This window comes from Ictidomys tridecemlineatus, chromosome 15 (assembly GCF_052094955.1).
Source record: "Ictidomys tridecemlineatus isolate mIctTri1 chromosome 15, mIctTri1.hap1, whole genome shotgun sequence".
In the NCBI taxonomy this organism is placed as follows: Eukaryota; Metazoa; Chordata; class Mammalia; order Rodentia; family Sciuridae; genus Ictidomys; species Ictidomys tridecemlineatus.
Window position 1 is genome coordinate 8,375,489 of NC_135491.1, and position 20,807 is coordinate 8,396,295.

At 44.8% G+C, this 20,807-nt stretch overlaps 1 protein-coding gene and 1 long non-coding RNA gene across 5 annotated transcripts in view; one reads left to right on the plus strand and one right to left on the minus strand.

Moving 5' to 3' along the window:
* Positions 1-516: 516 nt before the first annotated feature.
* On the minus strand, positions 517-6,105 carry LOC144370737 (uncharacterized). The gene is made up of 2 exons (XR_013430665.1): positions 5,552-6,105; positions 517-601 (listed from the first exon to the last, which is right to left on the minus strand). It is a non-coding gene; the product is annotated as an uncharacterized LOC144370737 (long non-coding RNA).
* Positions 5,271-20,807, plus strand: part of LOC101962223 (sulfotransferase 2A1) — a 71,923-nt gene continuing 56,386 nt past the window's right edge. The window contains exon 1 of one of the 4 annotated variants that reach the window (XM_013363525.4): positions 5,271-5,567. The gene's annotated coding sequence lies outside the window, so the exon portion shown is untranslated. Of the gene's footprint in view, positions 5,568-6,612; positions 6,864-20,807 lie in introns of those variants that run through there. The other 3 variants (XM_078031756.1, XM_078031757.1, XM_005336595.5) reach the window with 3 other exon arrangements.

Below are 20,807 nucleotides of genomic sequence, written 5' to 3' on the forward strand. Positions count from 1 at the left end.
GATAAGGTTGATGTAGCGAGACCTCACGTGAGTGCAAGGATATGGACCATTCCACAGATTAACCTAGCTTGAATTCAGTGGTAAAGTCACTGGCTACTGTTGCCCCCAGCCTGAGGGGGCAACTGAACTTAAGTTCATTCATGTGAATTTCCAGGGACACCAAATAAACGTAGACACACACTTCACCTTTAAACAAGCTTCAGGATGGCTCCTCCACTCTTGGCCTCAAGGTCCCCAAATGGGAGAATGAGAAATAGTCACAAGAGGCTGGCGAGAGAGAGAGAGAGCCAGCACGTTCAGAAGTGGGCTTTTATTGGGAGGATCCTCATTCTTAGAATATTCCATCCAAAAAAGATAAGAAGGGGGTGGAGTTACAAGGGACATGTGAGTGTAATTCCACCCAAGGACTGTAGGGTGACACCTCTACCACGCGGCCTGCGCAGTGGTTTCATTAATGAGGTTCTAGGCATAAAGTTAGTTAGAAGAGATCGAAATAAAAACACAGACTCAATTACCTTATTTCTATTGCTAGGTCCAAGACGGCTCCCCTCTCTGGTTCCCTCCTCCAACCGCCCAGCAGGGCAGCAGGGATTACTCAGGGCTAGCAGGAGAGAGACAGCGAGCACGACGGGGATCAGCCTTTTATTGGGGAACAAGAGATTCAGGGGAGAATTCCATCCAATGAAGGTTGAGGGGGGCTGCACTCCAAGGTCAGGGTCAGTGATTGGGTCCCCGGGGTCAGTGGTCAGGCACACCCCCACACGGATGGGCTCTCTCATCAGGAAAGGGTCGGGAAAACTTCGAATTTTGCCAAAGTGCCCCAGGCCCTTAACGGGAGTTGCTCAATCACGTGGTAGAATGGCTTCCCACAGACACCTACATCTGAAGACATGTCCTCAAACTTCTAGGACCAGGGCAATGTCCAAGTCACTATGAGATGTAGTGACCATCAAAGCCTCTCCGCCCTGGGAGGGAAACACAAATCATTCAGAGTGGCTCCCCACATATTCCCTTTTCTTTCTTTGAAAAGCAGGTGATGAGTCACTATTTCGAGTCCCAGAATCCTTGTTTTGAAGGCTCGCCATGCTACAATTACAAGAGAGAATTAGTAGCAAAGAGAACAATACAAGGATATACCATGTAGAATGTTTAAGAATGTTTCCAGGGTTGAGGTCATTCAATTATGTATGTATTTGATCAGCTAAAGAAGTAGGATCTGAAAAATCAATCTTACTTTTTTTGTATATCTTGAATATGATAATGGAGCTCCAAAAAAATCCAAGGTGTTATTATTATTTTGCTGAATACCCAATAAATGGTTTTTAACCTTTTCCCAATCCCATTGGGAAGCATTGTATTTGGCAGCAGTAACACACACATACCTATAGCTAGTGCAACAGTTAAGTCTTTCCTTGAATTTCAAAGCTGAAAGTTCATTACCAATATTTACAACAGTAGCCTCTAAGGCATTTAGCTTAGTCTCAATCCTTTCATCAATATTTATTTGGTTATGAAGAGCCTTGGAAGAATTCTGAGCCAAATTATTAAGAAAATTTGCATGTTGAATATTTTGAGATGTGGCCACAGAAACTGTGACCATTGAATCAATAAAGGAAACTAAGGCAACAACTCCCACTACAACACATGTAGGTCTCGCTAGCTGGTGTGTAATTATTGTAAAACTTGAAAACCAGCATCAGCATACCACGGCTCTGAAATATTAGCTGGCAATAAGACAAAAGAGAGCTGATGACGTATCAGCATTCCTTTTCCTCTATTATATCTGGTGACACAGTTAGTTACTTCGAGAATTCTTCTTTTTGAGGGAAGGCTTCTCTAGGTCAATCTTCAGTCATTTGAATCTTGGTTCAATTTCCTCCATGCCTGATGGCACGTTCAGGTACCCAAATAGGATGAAAAGCACCTTCTGGGAAAATCCAAGCATGACCTCTGCCCCACATAATCACTGGATCTGGTCCTCTCCATGGACCAGTCTGTAAGTCCTTCCACCAAACTCGGCCTAAAGGGCCTGTCGCTGTGGAAGACATGTGTCGCTCGACTGCAATGTGAACTTCTGAGTCACAATTTTAAAAATTTAAAATAAAGAGCATGACAGAGGTTATTTGGGGAGTCCTAGTCCTATTTCCCCCTTTTAGTTTTTGTAATTGTAGCTTAATAGATAAATAAGCCCGTTCCACAATGGCTTGACCTTGGGGGTAATAAGGAATACCTGTTTTATGGTCAATATGAAACTCTTGGCAAAATTGTTGAAAAGTAGAGCTAACATAAGCTGGTGCATTATCAGTATTAATCTGTAAAGGACTTCCTAATACTGCAAAGGCAGCTAAACAATGAGAAATAACATGTTGAGTATTTTCTTTTGCATGGTCTATAGCAAAGATAAACCTAGAATATGTATCTACAATTACATGTACATAACATTGCTTACCAAATTGAGGAATGTGAGTTACATCATTTGCCATAATTGATTTGGTTTTAATCTACAGGGATTTACACCAGATGGTAAAGATGGAGTGTGTCTAACACAGGGGGGGCAGTGACATACAATTGACAAGGTTTCTCTCTAGTCATATTAAGATTTTTATGTAGGCTAGAAGAATTTTGATGATATAAAGAATGTGAACCTTGTGCACAGTCATACAAAGACATTTGCTTACAAAGAGCAACCAATTTATTAATTTTTATTACCTGAATTTAGAGGCCCTAGAAGATTAGTGTGAGCCCATATGTGACCTATGAAATATGGGTGCTTTCACATTTGCACCAACCTTTGTAGGATATGAAATAAACTGAATAACTCTTGTGATGATGTATATCCAATAACTGAAATATCCAAGTTTCAATATTTTTTAACTCCAACTGCACATAAGCTGTCAGAATAAATATTGATGGACTCATTTGTAAAATAACTTAAAGCACAAATGAGAGCTTATTGTTCTTCTCCTTGGGCAGAAGCATATGAGGTTTGTATTATCTCTGTATGAGCATGACTATTAAAAACCTGCTTTACCTGAGCTTGAGCTATCAATCAATACTGTTAGTGTGCCATATTGGTTTTGCACATAAAATCTTTGGAAATATGAATGGCTTTACCAATGCGAATTGAATAATTTTATCACGAGGATAATGACTCTTTATCTGACCAGGAAAATTAGCAAAAGCTACTTGCCAAGAATTGGAATTTTGAAACAGCCAATTATTCTGTTGAATGGAATGATTACAATATTAGGTTCTGATCCAATGAGCTGTAAAACTCTTGTTTTGCTCCTTATCACTAATTCAGCAACAAACTCATGATAAGGAGTTAATGACTTTTGAGCAGAGTGGGCTAAATGAATTCACTCAATAACTCCCAATGTTTGCCGTATCACCCCTGTAGGAGCGTGAGCAGTTGAAAATATCAATAAATATATAGGCTCTTGTGGGTTAATTCTAGTAAACTGAGCATTTTTAATAGCAATTTCAACTTTCCTCAAAGCTGTTCTTGCTTCTGCTGTGAGCTGATGAGAAGAAGTTGAAGAAGGATCTCCCTGTAAAATCTGGAACAAAGGACTCAAATCTGAAGTAGTTAGCTTTATAGATGGCCTCAGCCAATTAATATCTCCTAAAACCTTTTGAAAATCATTAAGGGTGTGCTTCTCCTTGACTATTATTTGTAAGTTTTGAGAACAGATTGTATGTCCTTCGATCACATGATCTAGATATTGAAAAGGAGATGTCTTTTGCAACTTTTAAGTTGCAATGCACAAACCTATTGCTGTGAGTGAAGTCTCTAATTGGGAAAAACTTTTTAAAAGTACATCTGAATTAGCATGAGCTAAAAGTATGTCATCCATACAATGAATAATATATGCATCAGGGAATTTTTCCCTCACAGGCGTGATAGCTTGTGCCACAAATTCTGACGCAGGGTAGGACTGTAAAGCATTCCCTGAGGCAGCACTTTCCAGCAATATCTTTTAACTGGTTCTTTAAAATTAATAGCTGGGACACTAAAGGCAAACTTTTACAGTTATCTGGGTGCAAAAGTATAGAGAAAAAACAATCTTTTAGATCTACTACTATCAAATTATAATTTAAAGGGATAGCTGTGGGAGAAGGAAGCCCAGATTGTAATGCTCCCATGAGCTCTATGACCCGATTAATAGCTCTAAGGTCCTGTAACAATCTCCAATTACCAGATTTTTTCTTAATTACAAAGATGGGTGTGTTCCAAGGCTGAGCTTAGGCTCTGAATGACCAGCTTGAAGCTGTTCCTCAACTAACACGTGGGCTATTTTAATTTTTTCCCCTGTTAGGGGCCACTGACTTACCCAGATTGGCTCTTCTGTGAGTCAATTAATATTTTTGCTGTTTTAGGGGTCAGGGAAAAGGTCAGGGCCCCCATGAAAAATTTTGGTTGGGTGCATTAAATAATCTCTGTCAAGGAGATTGGGTCATAAGTAGGTACTCACCCTGTAAGTTTCCCTCAGTTTCCTTAGGATCAATCCTTGATTAAGTTCCTCAAACCAACTGATAGAATCTGGGGTTACTAATAATAATCCTAAGATGCTTAAAATATCTCTGCCCCATAAATTTACTGCTAATGTGTCCAAAACATAAGGCTTGAAAATTCCAGTATTACCATCTCAGTCTTCCCAGCGAAGATACTGGGCACTCTGGGCAGGCTGAGAAATCTGCCCTATGTCTTCAAAATTGGCAGGTGCAATATGTAAAGGCCAGCATTGGGGCCAAAATCGGTGAGATAAAACAGATTTATTTGCCCCAGTATTTATGATACTTTGAAATTTTTTATGATTGATTTTAAGTTCCAGTAGGGGGCACTCCTGCCGAATTAACTGAGCCCAGTACACCCTGTCACTGGAGCCTGGATGTTGAGGTCTTAAGCTGGCTGTCTAGGGAACCGCAAGGTGAAAGTACTGATTGTGCCAGCGCGGCTTTTGTAGAGAGCCGAATGGCATGCTCTGATTTCACAGTGACTGTTAGCTCTTCTCTAAAATCTGAATCGATAACTCCAGGCATTACTTGAATTCCCTTTTTAAAACTATTTCGTCCCGAAATTAGGCCTATGCTACCTGGGGGTAATGGCCCATGTATTCCAGTGGGAACTCGCTGTGGTCCCATTTCAGCTGTTTATTACCACGGCTGGTCATAAAAGTACCGTCTAGGTGGAGCTGGCTGGTAATAGGGACGCTTCACCACGGCTGGCTGTGATGACGTCAGGCCTGCGACGCTGACTCCTCCTCCCGCCCATACCTCAGAGCCCCCACTGTTTGTTGCGCCTGGGGTAGACCCTGCCCTCCATTTTTTGGCCCCAAAGGAGGCGGATGTGAATTTAGAAATGCCGGCCAGCCGCTGCCATATCTGTTCCCATCCCCCCCTCGCCCTGAGACTTTCAGCCGCCAGCGGGAACCAGGAGAGGTTTCTGCCCCATGGCGCAGAGATTCGCAGTCCTGCGCCAAATGCCCAGTCCTGCCATGATTAAAACACCGCCCACGAGAATGGCATCTCCAGGATTGGGCTGAAGTACCTGTTTTAAAGCCGCGGTGAGCATAAAACCTTGTAATTGTGTAGGACCAACATCCGCACAAAGGCAAATAAATTCCAAAAGTGTCCCTTTCTTCCAGTGGGGTCGGAGTGAAGCCAGAATCTGACAGGCAGTCAGTATAGAGAGGTACATCCAGTCAGGTGGGATCCAGGCGGCCAACTTTGACTCTGGGAAGTTGGAGACTGTCCCCTGAGGGATTGAAATGTTAATTCCTTCAGGGCCCTTTTGTAGTAGGGACAAATGAGGCAGGACACAGAAGACAGCAGGACACAGTTTTATTTGGCTGCAGCCAGGTTGAGGGGGTACAGCCTTTGCTATAACCAATCAATCCCCTGAACCCCGAGTTCAGGGAGTTTCAGAGTTTTATACCCAGCATGTAAGGGGAGGGGCTCAGAAGTTCACAGTCTGCAGAAGTTCACATAAAAGCAGCTTTTTCTTTCACTGTTCTGGGAAAGTTAACCCTTCAAGGACAACACTTGACTGAGAAGGGGGCAGCTTCTTCTCCCCTCTCCTTCCTCCCCTGCCAGCTGTTACCATGGAGCCCATTTGTAACTTATCTTAAAAATGTAAACATCTCTGTGAAGCCCAGAGGCCTTGTTTGCACATTTCTTCAAAGTACTCTACTGGATACATGTTTGTGAAAAACTAGTGAGGGGGTGTCCAGCATCTGGAGTGCTGGTATCTTCTTGGCCAATGGCCAATTAAACAGGGCCACAGGAAAATAGGAAGTTTACATTGAACTCTTTTGCAGAGACTCTTTTGCTGACAGTCCTAAAATATAGGGCGTGGCTGCCTGCTTCCTGGTCTTGAGGCCACACATGTGACTGGGATGGCTCCTGGGGATCAGCCAGGAGGCAGTGCTGTGGGCAATGATGGAGGAGGCAGACCACCTCAGGATAGGTCTAGGACTCTTCCACCCTTGTGGACAGCTTGTGCCTTCCCTTATAGACTATGGGGTGGGTGTACCCGTGAACATGCTCCACCCCTCTGACCTTTATCCTGATTGGCTCCTGTGCAGTATATAAGCTATGTGTACTTCCTCATTAAAGGAGATCCTGTTTTGATTGTTCTCCCTGGCACATCTGATTGTCCTCCCAGGAGGGAGGGCTGGGTGTGGGCGGCCAGTGGACCTTTCCTCTCTTGGCTCATCTTGGTTGGTTTGTGCTTTTCCTGCTTCTCCCACTGGTCAGGAGGAGACTGGGTCTAAAAACCCTGACATCTGGCGCCCGGAACAGGGACGCCAAACACGGACTCAGAACAGGGACACCAAGAAAGTGTCAAGGAGCCAAGCCTAGTGAGTACTGAGCTAAGGGTATCCCCGGAAAGATGGGGCAATCTCACACTCCCTGGTTGATGCTTCTCCTGCTTCCCTGTATGGCTGAGGGGAAGGAGGAGGGAGAAGTTTGCGAGAGGGAGCCCAGCTGGGAGCCCAGCGGGCCATCTCGAGGCTCGCCCTGTGCCCCTTTTACTTTTTTACAAATTTTGACATCCTAGAGCCCCCACTTCACTTTCTTGGGGAAGCCTACTACTGAAAGTTGGGAGATATGGAGCATGCATGGTGCCTGGGGTGAGACAAAACCAGAGGAACTAATCCTGTAAGTGGGAGGAGGGACTGAGGGACTCCCAGCAGCTGGCGAAGCCCTTTTGCTTTGGGGGACTTCCTCCTTCCTTCCCTGCACTGTAAGGAATACTCCATCTCTGTCTAGTTAAAAAGGGGGAAATAGGGGGACATTGAATGCAATAATGTGTTGATATTATAGATTGTTTCTTGGGAATGACCTTGGCTGAATGTGAGTCTACAGGATGATGTTTTATTGTAACAATCTGGTATCTGAATGGGTTTTTGAAACTTTGCACAATCTTCAGTTAAAAGTTAGGTTTATGTAATTGTTTAGTTTATGATTTCAGATAATTCATGCCAGAGAACTTAAATATTTAGGATGGGAAACTAAAGAACTGTACTTCCAAGTTGGCGGGTAACTCCCAATCATTCAGTTTTTTCATCAATTTTTGAATTAGGTAGCCTGGGAAGATTTCATTAGGTGTACCAGTGCATTATTAATTTGGGCAAGTATAGTAATCTGTTCCCCTCAGTGTGTAGGATTTAGGAAAGGAAAGTGTTGGATTGGGATATTGGTCTGGCTTATTGAAATGACATTGAATAACAACAATCTTGGAAATTTTTAAAGTTTAATTTTGGATATACATGGTAGTGTGTGGTTCTCTTTTGGAATTTTTCAGGTGATGTAAGTTAATACTACTTTAGGAACTTCAGAACAAAGGAATGGCTTAATGATCCTGAAGGGATTTCTTAGATAGTAGCTTTTATATTATCAAGTAAGATCCTATTTTCAGTTTTATGTGAGCAAGTTTTTTCTAGTGTAGGAGTTTTTTTTTCCCCTTTGGCAAAACAAGATGTAAAGATATGAAATTTTATGAATTGTATCTTAAACTTGTATCATAATTTTCAACATCCAAACCTGGGAATTATGACTTAAGGTTAAAATGCCTTGGGCATGAGGCTTCTGTTCAGAATAGCAGTTTTCTCTGCTCCTTCCACACCTCAGCCAGGATTTAAGTTGAAATGCAAATGGAAGAAGGCTGTGAGCTCAGTAGGAGACTGATCTGGGGATGAAAAAAAAAAAAAAAGGAGGGGGAAAGGTGTCTTTTACCTGAACTCAAACTAGACTAAACCAAAAAGAAAATTGTATGATATTTACTAATTACTGACCAATCATTTTTTCTAGGACCCTTGCTTTTTCTTAGATTCTGTATTTTTTGAGCTCATGATTTTGATCTTACAGACCTAAGTTAATGTTTTTCTGATCAATTCTATTAAAAACTGGAGTTTTTAAACATTGCAATGGAGATTTCACTTGAGAAAAGCTACAAGGCCTTGTGTTAAGTGTGCACACTTGTGTTATGTGTTGTATGTCTGTATGTGCATATATCCATACGTCATGCACATGGTATGAAGATTGGCAGATATATGAGGAGCGCTCATGAAAATTTTTAAAAAATGGATCCAGATATCTTTTATTTGCGTGATTTAAAGGGTTCAATTTGAATTGGGTAAACAGATGAAAGTAAAGATGTCTTTAAAATTAAGCTTATCAGTCATATGTTAAAAGGACAAAGATTCCTTAAAACATTAGTTTACCCATAACATTGTGTTTTATTAAGTTTTGTTTCCTGTTTCTAGAGCAAGTAATCTTAAAGAAATTAAACAGCTGGTTAAACAAGAACTGTTATTTTAGAGAATTGTGCTATGTTAATTCTTTAAAAGCTAAATTTAGTTAATATAAAAACATCAATGTATCAATCTTGTGTTCTAAAGTTGTATGGTAATTTTAGGTGTAAAAGAAAAACAGGTTGGAGATTTGTTTGTATCATTTGATGTTCTATGGCTGGACCTGTTGTTGGTGGGGTATGTGGGGTTTTGAGTTGAGATATGATTCTTTAATTGTAAGAATGAAGGACCATTCTGGACACTTTGCCTGGTTGTGGCCGGACTCCTCGTTGTCTCCCTTTTGTTGTGGCCACGGGGATGGGAACTGGACTTGTTGGCCACAGTGCACCATGTTGTCAGCACTACTTCCAATCTCAACTCAATTCCTTGGCTGTGGTAGTCCTTCAAACCTGCTTACCCCCCGAGAAGGAGGACTAGGTCTGTTCCTACAGGAGGAGTGCTGTTTCTATTGGGCTCCTCCAGTTTCTCAAGGATCGAGCCAGAACTGTTCAACTGATGGTGGTCGGGTAGCAATATGCCATCTTACAAGATACTGACTGTGAACCCTATGAGGTTGGCCACGGCCCCTACTGGGATGTGCAGATGTAAGCCAGGAGCAGAGCCATCTCCCTTCCTCGAGGCTTCCCATTGGGCCTGCAGGCCCTGCAGGTAGGATTGCCCGAAGAGCTAGAGTGGTAGTCAATGACGGGTAAGATCCCCAGAGGGGGACAACCTAAGACAGGCACTCTCTCGAGTAAGGCAAACACCTGCTAATAAAACAAAAAGGGGGAGATGTAGGGTATGGCTGCCTGCTTCCTGGTCTTGAGGCTGCACATGTGACTGGGACAGCTCCTGGGGATCAGCCAGGAGGCGGTGCTATTGGTGGTGACGGAGGAGGCAGACCACCTCAGGATAAGTCCAGGACTCTTCCGCCCTCGTGGACAGCTTGTGCCTTCCCTTATAGACTATGAGATGGGTGTACATGTGAATTTGCTTCACCCCTCTGACCTTTATTCTGATTGGCTCCTGTGCAATATATTAGCTGTGTGTACTTCCTCATTAAATGAGATCCTGCTTTGATTGTTCTCCCTGGCATGTCAGATTGTCCTCCCAGGAGGGAGGGCTGGGTGTGGGCAGCCAGTCAACCTTTACCTCTCTTGGTTCATCTTGGTTGGGGCATGCTTCTCCCACTGGTCAGGAGGAGACTGGGGCTAAAATTCACAACATTTTGTAGAGACTCTTTTGCTGACAGTACTAAAATCAGCCATGGTGAAGCAGGCTTTTCTGTGTAGAAAGGGGTTGCCACTTCAATTCTCCCCTTTAATAATGCTCCCCATAATTTAGTCCTTTAATTTAAGAGCATCACTACCATTATCTTGGCTTAAAGCCTTATATAATGCCAAAATCTTAGTTGTTGTCTTCCTTTCAACAGCAGCTTCTATAGTGGGCCCAATAGTTTAATCCACTGTGGAGCCAAACATGGGAGCAATGAACAGATTAACAGCAGAATACCCACTACACCAGTTAAGCTTTTAAATCTACCAAGAGTTGAAAACCATCTTCTCAAAGCCTATTTGGGACCCAAACTTTAATGCCCTTCTAGGTATGAACTAGCACATGTGCTGGTTCTCTTGTGTTGTTGGCTATATTCTTAACCATTTGTTTATTGTCATCCATTTGGATGCAACAATCTGAGCTGTTGAACTCTCCACATATTTCTATTTCCTCAACCAGTAGGTAATCTAATGCTAAGCAGTTCTGATAGTTAGCCACTCGTATCTGGTCTGTTGTATGGCTAGGAGGTCAAAGGCTGTGGCAGTCTGATTAATAATAATTTCTAGTATATCTTGTAAGTGAATAATTCTGTTTAACATGTAAATAGGAGTTCTAAAGCTCAACTGCCATTTTGTGCCCAGGTAGCAAGACCATAAGTGGCAATAATCCTCTGGGGTGGCCAGTTACCTACACCCCGAGATTGGTGACCTCCTAAATTAAGTTTCTTTCCAATGGACCTCTTTTTCTTTTCCAGTCATCCATCTATAGCATTCCTCTGGTGGGACAGGTCCTAAATATATGTTTTACCACCTCTTAGTTATAGTGGATTGTCTTGACACATGGGTCACATGATCTCCATGGTTGGAATAGGAGTAGGACAGACTCCCTTAAGGTTATCAAAGGAAACCAAACTAAATAATAGAGTAATGTTTTGGTTAGCATAGGCTAAACAGCATGAATTAACAGAGCCAAACTAATAACACCAAACAAATCCTAGAAAACTTATATAAGCCAGACAAAAAGCATAAGTGAAATTTTGTTACCCAGAGTCCAATCAGAAGGAGTTACTGTTATCAAACCAGTAGCAAAAACCAAACAGAGAACTGTGTATATATCTAGAAGCAAGGGGTAGCAATGCATTACTGTCTTAGAGGTTGATAGAGTTCATTAGTCCCGGTGGGAAGTTTATCTTTCATGGGGCATTGATCAGCCAGTCCCTCCTGTGTGGCTAAAACAGGGCCGTAGTCTCCTCAAGCTTCAGCCATGTGTAGACTAGTCAGCTTCAGGAGTGACTGGAGCAGGGCTGTTGTCCTTCTGATCCTCAAGCTTCTCCGGTGCTCCTTTCTTTTTCTAGACAGTCAGCTTCAAGGGCATGGCAGCATCTGCAGAGCACTCCCAGTCTGCAGATGCAGGCGTGAGTCTGGTGTAGTGAATCCAGGGACCTATCCCTGCAAACTTTATTGCAGTTGGGGTGGATAAAATAACAGTGAAAGGACCCTTCCAAACAAGTTCAGGGGTTGAATATTTTATTCTTTGACCCAGACTCAATCTCTAGGCTTGAAGGAGTGTGCACCTGGGTCAAACTTACTGGCAATCTTTCTCTAACCCATTGGTTGAGAACCTAAGACCTGAAGGGTTAATTTTCCTACCTCTCTTAAGTCTCCCTGTAGTCTCCTAATAAGAGGGGGGGGGTCCTCCATATATTATCTCAAAAGAAAAGAATCCACTCCTCATAGTAGGAGTGGATTTAATCCTCAACAGTGTAGTAGGGAGGAATTCATCACAATGAAAGTGAGTCTCCTGACACAGCTTACCTAATTGAGCCTTAAAGTCCTGTTCATCCTTTGAACTTTACCAGAGCTCTGCAGCCTATAGGCAGTATGTAACTTCCATCTGACGTTACACTCTTGATCAGTAATCATATCACCTGTGCCCAAAATCTGGCCCATTGTCTGAGCCAATAATTATTGGGACACCAAATCTGGGAATTATTTCCCAGAGAAGCATCCTAGTATCTCCCTAGCCTTTTCAGCGTGGGTGGGAAAGGCTTCCACCCAGTCAGAGTGGGAGTACAAAAAACAAAAAGTTACTTATAGCCCCGTGAGCGTGGTAGTTCAGTGAAGTTTACTTCCAAGTCTTCAAAAGGTGCTCTTCCTATAGTTTGGATTCCTGGTGGAAGCTCTGGGCCCTGACAAGAACTGTTGTGAGCACAAACCTCACATTGTTTGCAGATCATCCAGGTGTTGCTTGTGAGCAGGGGACATAGAAATGTCAACTCGGAACTGTCTCAAGTGCTGTATGTCCAGCGTGTTCTCCTGCGAAACTGTGTTGATAAAGGCTGGGGCTAGAATCTCTGGGATGGCTATTCCCGGCATCAGAAAATCTCCATCATCCACCTGGGAGAAAATTTCCTTTTTCAGTCTTAAATCACTTACTTTCATGTTGGGAGTATGTTGGCTCCCTTTCTGTTAGCTAGTCGGCCAGGCAGAGGGGCAGCATTTAAACCTGGGACTGGATTTTCTTCCCGTTTCTTGCAGACAGCTAACCTGGACTCTCTGTCAGCTCTCCAGTTGTCCTGAGCAACCACAGTGTTTCCCTTTTGATGACCTCAGCAATATAAAATCACAATCTTCCTGGGAGGCCATAGTGCATCCAAAAGTTTAAGAATTTGTTGCCCGTACATCATGCCCCCCCCCTTTTTTTTCCTCCTGAGTTAATTAGCCTACATAAGGCCTTATGAACATCTAGGGGTAGCAAACGCAAATTTTGAGTCTATGTAAATATCCACACAGAGTCAACTGAGGTGCTCGAATCAAAGCAATAAGTTTTACTTTTTTGTGCTGAAGTTCCCTGAGGCAGAGGTTTTGCCTCGACATTGAAGTCCAGAGTGACCACTGCATATCCAGCAAAACATACCCCATCTTTTATAAAACTGCTTCCATCTGTGAAGTACTCTGCATCATTGTCCCCAAGGGCTGGTCTGCCAGGTCTGGTCTGCTGGAGAACACTTCACCCATGACCTCAACACATTAGTGATCAGGTTGTCCAGGTCCAATGGGCAGCAAAGTTGCTGGGTTTAGAGTTCTGACGACCTCAACGTGAATACGTGGGTTTTCACATAACATGCTCTGATATTTGACCATTCCTTCATTAGTCAACCAGTAGTGTCCTTTATATTCGAACAATGTCAAAATTGAATGAGGAACTCTGACAACCAGTTCTTGTCCTATGGCCAGTTTATCCAACACCAGAAGAGCTGTGGCTGCAAGGGCCCATAAACAAGGTGGCCAGCCCTGGGCTACAGAGTCCAGCTGTTTGAACAAATAGGCCACTGGACAGTGCCATGTCCTCAGCCTCTGAGTCAAAACTCCCATAGCCACTCCAGACAGATCATGGACATACAGAAAGAAAGGCTTCATGAGATCATGGAGCCCTAATCCAGGTGCACTGGTGAGTGCTTGTTTAATGCCCTCAGAGGCCTTTTGCTTAGTTGGCCCTCACATCAGAGGATCTTGTTCTCCCCACTTTGTGGCTTCATAGAGGAGTTTTGCCATGACTGAAAAGTTAGGGATCCATATATGGCCGAACCTAGTAGCCCCCAAGAATTCTCTAGTCTGATAGCAGGTTGGAGGGACTGGAATTGAGAAGATCTTCTATTTCTTTTAAGGCTCAGTGGTTGTTCTGTTCTGTTGTTAAATCAGATGGTAACCAAAGTATTTGACTTTTTCTTGATAGATGTGGCCTTTTAAGTTAGAGTCCAGTGCTGTCGAAAAGATGGTGTACTCAAGTACCTGGGAGAACTGTTATTTAGGGAAGGGAGGCATACATAGAGCCTCTGGCGCTTTAAGATGCAGGAATTTTTTTGTTATCTCCCTGTGCAGGATCTTGGCTGCTGGGATTCTCCAACTCTTAAATCTAATGTAAATCTTAGCAGAGACTGATGACCTGGGACATCACTTGTGTAAAAGGCACCTATGTCAATCTTGCTGTGGGCCATCTGCCAAGGTTGGAGGGCAGCAGTGCCGTCCCGTGCAGGTCCCAGTGTAGCAGCCACATTGTGCCCACCTAGGTGTTGCTCTTTGACTGTGTGGTTTTCTCCTCTTGTCAGGTGGGAACCTGCTCTAATTGTCTATAGTAGTTGCCCTGCTTGTGTTTTTGTTCAGTATGCCTGGGTACATGGGGCTCTGTGGCCCTTCCTGCTGGTAGTTCACAGCGTGTGGCTTAGAGCCGGGTGACATGTCCTTTTGGAGTGAGCACCCTATGGCCCACTACTGGCTGTTAACATGAATATATTCCGGGTTCATTTGGGGCTTGCAGCAGCTGAGCCCTCTGGCGCTGGGTCTCGAGCATCAGATGCAATTGTGTGTGTCTATTGGAGCCCTGTCATATTCACCAATCATCGACTTCCCAGCAAGTGGGAATCAACTGAAAGGAGGGGCAAAACAAATGGACCCAGGGGCCAAAGGCTTGGGGAAAGCATTCGCTCCTTCTCTGTTCAAGTCTCAGCTTTTGAGCACGGCAGTGGGTGCTTGTCTGCTGGGGCCACTGGAGGCTTCCCCTTTTGTCTGGCCACACTTTTTTCCTTATAACCATTTGAGCCATTGGCTTTGTTCTAGTGAGACCCGCCTTTGAGTGACCTCTGGGTTTGTAAGGAGATCCATCCTCCTCTTTATCTTTCTGGTCTGCCTGTCTTTGAGTCTCTGGATCTCGAATGACAAAAACTGTGGTGCCCACCTTAATCAGCTCACTGTCAGACTTTTCAGAAAAGTCTTCTAGGATTGTAATTTTTGGCAAATGGCTCTCTGAGCCTGTCCCACAAAGGCTGCACTGATCATCTGTTGCTTGGGCCTGTGCATTTTTTCACTGACAAACTTGCACTGTGGCTGCAATGTTTATATGGTGTCCCTCCTCCCTTGAGCACCTCTGGGCAGGGAGAGGGGTGGCAGCGGCGGAGGCCTGGACACTTAGCTCTGAGTCAGTTGGGCACATCTCTGTTGATCATTGCTGCCAGTGTCATAGGGCAGAGGGGCCTTAGGCAGATGTGGGGCCCAGTTCAGGGCTATGGAGGGTGTGAGAGGGAGACGCTGGAGCAGCAGGAGGCTTATCTGGGCTCTGTTTGTCTGCAGATGTGCTCATCTTAGGCTGGGGCTCAGGGCTGGCTCCGATTCCTTCTAACTCTTAGGTATAGACAGTGTGTTTTATTATCTTTTTTATATTCTTTTAGACTTCCTATGAGGGCTTCTTGACATCTCTTTACCTTTAGCCCTTCTTCTTGTTGGGCCCATCCCTGGTCTGGATCATGGGCTGCCCCAGATCAGTCCTGGCCCAGGGCTCCTCCGTGGAGGAGGGAGCAGGATTCCTCCAGCTTATGAGCTCTGGGGGGAGAAAGGCCGCACACAAAACGGCCTCGTCCCCCTCAGGCGTTTCCCTCTGGTCAACACGGGCAGGTCCTTAGTCCCTTGCAGGGGCATTCAGAGAGTCATCTGGGCTGTGGCTCTGGTCTTGGGACAAATGTCCCACCTTCATCTTGGGAGGTGAAGAGTCTTTGGTCCTAGGAAGCCTCTGGCTCTGAGGACATCACAGAGGACGGAATGGCCAGTACTGGGGCCATCATTTGTTGCCTCTGAGGATGAGGGGGCTAGGGGACAGTCTGCTGGCCAGTGTTTTGGCAAAGTTGGTCCCGGGTCCTCTTCTGGCTCACGGGGAAAACTGTTCCCTTTCCTGTTTTTCTTAGTCAGGTTTCCTGTTTAGCTGCTTTCCGCTGGGTCTTAGAGACCACCATGCTCCTGGCTGACATCAGCTTGGACTGTCCATCTAGACAGGCTCTCAACCAAGGGGGCTGTTTCTGTACTATCTCTTCACAGCAATCCATGTAAGAGAAATGATTCAGAGAAAGTTCCAACAACAATCAAAAGACCTCAGCAATGACTCTCTCATCTAAAGGTCCTTCTGGTGGCCAGCCCACGTCTTGGGTGAGCCACTCTAATTCACAGAGTATGCCACCTTTGTGGAGTGAGTCTCACCCACAGTTACCAGGAAAACCTTCCTAAAGGTCTCTAACACACGTTTCAGAGGCTCAGTTTTCTTAGTGTGCCTCCCATGGTCCACCCTGCATCAGTGTCGCACACTGAGAACAAAACACACTTAAGACAAGACTCGCTTCGTCCATCTCCAGCCGCTCCCCTCGCAGGGACTTAGGGCCCTCTTACCCTTGCAGGTGGGAATCAACCCCGACCTGGAGCTTTCACCTGGACGTTGGTTGGTGGAATTCCGCCATAGACTGTATGAGGGGCCACGGAACCACAGAGCAGGGCTCTGCACTCGCTTCGGCCCTTGGGTTGGGTCGGAGCCCTTCCCTTTGTCTGTCTTATTCAAACACTTTCCCACAGACATGGCCAGGACAGAATTTCTATTCTGCCCAAATTCCAACAATTTCAAACCAAACAGAAAAGGGAGTCACAGTGGGTGTCCCCTCTGCTCACTGACCCCGAACAGAGACTACTCGGGTGACCACCCCCCCCCCCGGGTCCCTTTCAGCTCCAACCATTTGGAGGGCACTCGGGACCCATCAGAGGGTGATCAGGCCTCTCTTCCACCCACTTAGGCCTCGAAGGGGAAGTCAGGTGGCTGCAAACCAAATGGACCCGGGTCCTACCTGTTCAGCTGGGCGGTGCTCCAAACCCTAATTCTGGTTCCTGTTGCCTGTGGGTCCTGTTGTGCTCCAGGGTGGCAGCCCCAGGGTGCTGGGTGAGTCGATCACCCTTCAGGCCAAGAGTGGCCTGGGCATGCCAAGTGGAATGCTGTCCCTTATCACCCCAGGGAAGCTGGTCCCCGGAGACAAGAGAGGCACAATAGCCTTCCTTACCTCTTCTGTCCCATCTGGGTCGCCAAAAATGTTGTAGGAACAAATGAGGCAAGGCACCAAAGATAGCAGGAAACAGTTTTATTTGGCTGCAGCCAGGTTCAGCCAGATTCAGCCTTTGCTGTAATCAATTAATCCCTTGAACCCCGAGTTCAGGGAGTTTCAGAATTTTATACCCAGCATATAAAGGGAGGGGCTCAGAAGTTCACATAAAAGCAGCTTTTTCTTTCACTGTTCTGGACAAGTTAACTCTTCAAGGACAACACCTGAGAAGGGGGGAGCTTCTTCTCCCCTCTCCTTCCTCCCCCTGCTACCTGTTACCATGGAGCCCAGGTGGTAACTTCTCTCCTCTTCGGAATGTAGACATCTCTGTGAAGCCCAGCTCAAGGCCAGAGGCCTTGTTTGCACATTTCTTCAAAGTACTATACTGGATACGTTTGTGCAAAACTAGTAAGGGGATGTCCAGCACCTGGAGGGCTGGTATCTTCTCAGCCAGTGGCCAAGTAAACAGGGTGACTTGAAAATAGGAAGTTTATCCACATTGAACTCTTTTGCAGAGACTCTTTTGTTGACAGTCCTAAAATCAGCCATGGTGAAGATTTTTGGAGAGGCCCAGTTAAGACTTTTCCGTGGAGAAAGGGGGTGTCACTTCACTTCCTCCATCCTTATCAAGAACCTGCCCATGCTCTAACCTGTTGCCAAGGTAAACTGTCCCGGGAATTTCCCCTCCCTACAGGGAGCTGCAAGGTTGTTAATGTGAGCTTGGCTGCACCATCCTGCCCTTCCTCCTTCAGCCCACCTTTTGGCCACCCACCAGGCATTCCTGGCCTAGTCACACCTGCAGGAAGGAGGAAGACTGGGGGCAAGGCAGCCTAAGACATTAAAAGGGCAGAACACCTTGCTTCTTAGGATACCAGCTAAGTCCCCTTCTCCCTAGGGGAGAAGTCTAGGTTACCCCTTTTTAAATAAGCCCTGCTTTGTATGCTTGCCTCACGGTGCTTCTCTAAGGTTCAAATTTCAACTGGTAGGGAAGCAGGACTTGTCACTGATAACCAATGGTGTCAGGAGTATGTCCTGACAAACATTATTGGCATTTTTAAATGCTAGCTGTTTAACTATGAATTCTGAGGTGTTTGAATTTCTGATCGACCTGTTAGCTTCCAGGTACAGATGTGCTACAAAATCGGAGAATTCTTCTTCTGATCCCTGTTTTATCTGGCTAAAAACTAACTTCTCTTGATCCCAGGAAGATGTCTCAAACCATGCTATTTTGGCACATGCAGTGATCTGATTATAAATGACTAGATCATAATTCAATTGTCTCTCTAGGTCCGCAATTTCTCCAGTTCCCTTTACTGTTACCAAGGCATCAAAGCCTTGCCTCCTCTGTTTCTCTCAGCCTGTTTGGTACAATAATTAGTCCAGTGAGATCACCAAAGGAGATAATCACCCCCAGAAAGGCAAGCATCTGTCATTGAAATCCAGTCATTTGGGGTAGAGTCTCCTGGAATAACAAATCAAGTAGGCTTTGCACAAAGGGAGAGTTTGAACCATTGGTACCACATGTGCTTCTGAGCCCCTTTAGTTCAGTCTTCAGGTGAACTGCAGCATGCACAGGGACATGCTGGCTTTGTTAGTCAATCTGCCTCAATGACTGGAAAAAGATGGAAACCTGTCATGTCTTCCCCTGCTTTCTGCGCTGTTCTAAGGCCACGTTGTAGGGGGTGAGCATGGCGACCGCCAGGTCAGGGTAATTGTTGAACCCCTTTCTCCCAGAGGAGAGTGGCCGAATTCAGATGGCGGGTGCCAGGCCAGCTAGATGTAATTTAGGGAACTCTCCTCCAGGTCTTCCTCACCTTCTGACTGAGTCCCCTCAAGTTATGACTCTTTTCATCTATAGCTTCCTGTCCATGTTGTTCCCCTCCATTCATGTGCTTGGCTGTTAGTCATCATTTTGGGAAAGCACACAAACCCCTCACTGCTGGTAAAGATGCCTCCTGGAGCGCTTCTCTTCCAGGAGTTCAGGTCCATGACACACTGAATGGCGCGATCTGTCACCTCCAATCCCTGAAATGGTACAAACTGTGACCTCCAACCTCTAGGAGGCTCATACCCTGTCCTGCCCAGAGAGGGACCCTCGGCCAATAAAGAAATAACAGCCCACTCCCCCCTATCGCCCTCATCCCCTGCTGAGCCCATAAATATCAACACCCTGCTCGTGCTCCCCTCCCTCCCTCTCTCTCTCTCTCTCTCCCCCCCCCCTTCTCTTCTGTGACCTGCTGATGTGGTCCTGCTAATAAAATCTTGGACAGGTAAACAGTTGTTTTGCTTGTTGAATTCACGGAGCCTTTCCACCACTCCTTACACTCACCACTTACCAAATAAACCTTTCCAGCAGCCCCCATGTTGAGTAGACTAATGCCACAGGAAGAAGAGACAAGGTTCTCCTCTTGTACACCTAGAACAGTGAATATGTAGGAGGATCTTGTAAACGTATATTTGATTAATGAATGCTCCAGCTAATTCATTAAAGGAACACACTGATGTTTTATACAAAATAACAACAGCCTGGACCAAGATCAAGATGGGAAATGACTGATTTAGACTGATTTTCCATTCTCTCCTTTGCCTTCGTTTATGGTGATATGTATCATGAGAAGTCCCCAAGATGTCGTGTGTGTCAGGTTACTATGTTTGGACTATGTCAAGACTTTCTACAAAAGCAGTCATTGGAACAATATTTTCAATGGTTCATCTAAGGCACCTGTGAGTGTGTGTGACACAGATCTGCTTCCTCTACTGGACTTTCTCCTAATTTTGGGTGTGCCTTTTGTATTCTTTTTATGTATATGTTCCACCTGTGAGAGAAAGCAGACAACTCTTGACCCTGTGAGTCTGGCTTGTTTCAAGAAGCATGCTGGTCTCCAGTTCCATCCATTTTCCTGCATATGGCATAATTTAGTTCTTTCTGACCGAGGGAAATCCATTGTGTATGCATAGCACATTTTATTTATCTATTTGTCAGTCAGTGCACTCCTAGCTGGTTTCATAACTTAGCGGCTGTGAATTGAACTGTCATCAACCTGGGTGTGCTTGTGTCACTATAGTGTGTTGACTTTAATTCTGTTGGATTAATACCAAGGAGCTCTGTGACTGGATCATGTGGTTTCTCCATTCCTTGTCTTTTGAGGAAACTCAGTACTGATTTCCGTGGTGGTTGTGCTAATTCCTATCCCAATAGTGTGCCAGTGTTCCTTTCACTCATATCCCTGCCAGTATTTATTATTATTTGTCTGGCTGATGATTTTTATCCTAGCTGGAGTGAGATGCAATCTCATTGAGAAACGATGGTTCATTTGCCCGTGTATTGATTTGGTTATTTGGTTTTTGGTGTTAAGCTTTTTAATTTCTTTGTACATTGTGGATATTAATCCTGTGTCAGAAGAGTGGCTGGCAAAGATTTCCCCCATGCTGAAATCCCTCACTCCTGTCCCATTTCCTTTGCTGTGTGAAAAGTTTATAACTCGATGCCATTCCACCTATCAATTCTGGGTTTTCCTTCCTGAACACAACGAGTCTTATAGGAAGTTGTCCGGTGCCTATATATTGGAGTGTAGGTGCTATGTTTTCTATGAATAGCTGCAGTGTTTATGGTCTAATTCCTGTGTTTTTTGATCCCTCTGAGTTGATTTTTGTGCAGACTTTAGCTTCCTTTTTCTGCATGTAGATAATCAGTTTTCCAAGCACCATTTATTAAATTGGCAGCGTTATCTCCAAGATTTGCTCTTGGTGTCTTTGTTAAGAATCACATGACTCTATCTATGGGTTTGTCTCTTTGTCTTCCATTCTAATCTGTTGATCTATGCATCTAT